The sequence below is a fragment of the Ochotona curzoniae genome, unplaced genomic scaffold, assembly GCF_017591425.1.
Source record: "Ochotona curzoniae isolate NIBS_2020 unplaced genomic scaffold, NIBS_Ocur_1.0 contig_3819, whole genome shotgun sequence".
Lineage (NCBI taxonomy): Eukaryota > Metazoa > Chordata > Mammalia > Lagomorpha > Ochotonidae > Ochotona > Ochotona curzoniae.
In genome coordinates, this window is record NW_024466004.1 from 10,671,359 (window position 1) to 10,671,886 (window position 528).

The following is a 528-nucleotide window of genomic DNA, read 5'->3' on the forward strand; positions in this document are numbered from 1 at the left end:
AACATCCAGCACCTCTTTCCCAGGTGCATCAACATGGAGCTAGATCAGAAATGGAGCAACAGGATTCAAACTGATACCCAAGGGTACCCAGCACATCTTTGCCTGCTGTGTTACAGTGCCAGCCCTTGTTGAAATTTCAAAATTCATGTTTCAATCATGTCTCAAGTGTGTGGAGACTGAGCACCATCTTTAAAACTCTACCTGAAAAGTCATCTTATTTCAGAGAAGACCTGGGTAGTCCTAATGAAAAGAAAAACTGAAGAAAGAAAAGCAATATTGGAACAAATTTAAGCAAAGAATGACACATCTTTATGTATCAGTAATCAAGTTCTCCATCTCTGCCTCATGAGGTCAGATATATTCAAATCTGGCCAGGAATTCCCAGATGAATACCTCTATTCTGAAGTTCTCAGAAATGTCTCTCTGCTTTGACTGCTCACCACTTCCTGCAGGATTCCTTCCATCGAGCACCTCCTTATGAACATGCCACAGCCTCTTGACGACGGTAAATGAAAGGTTTCCAACTTA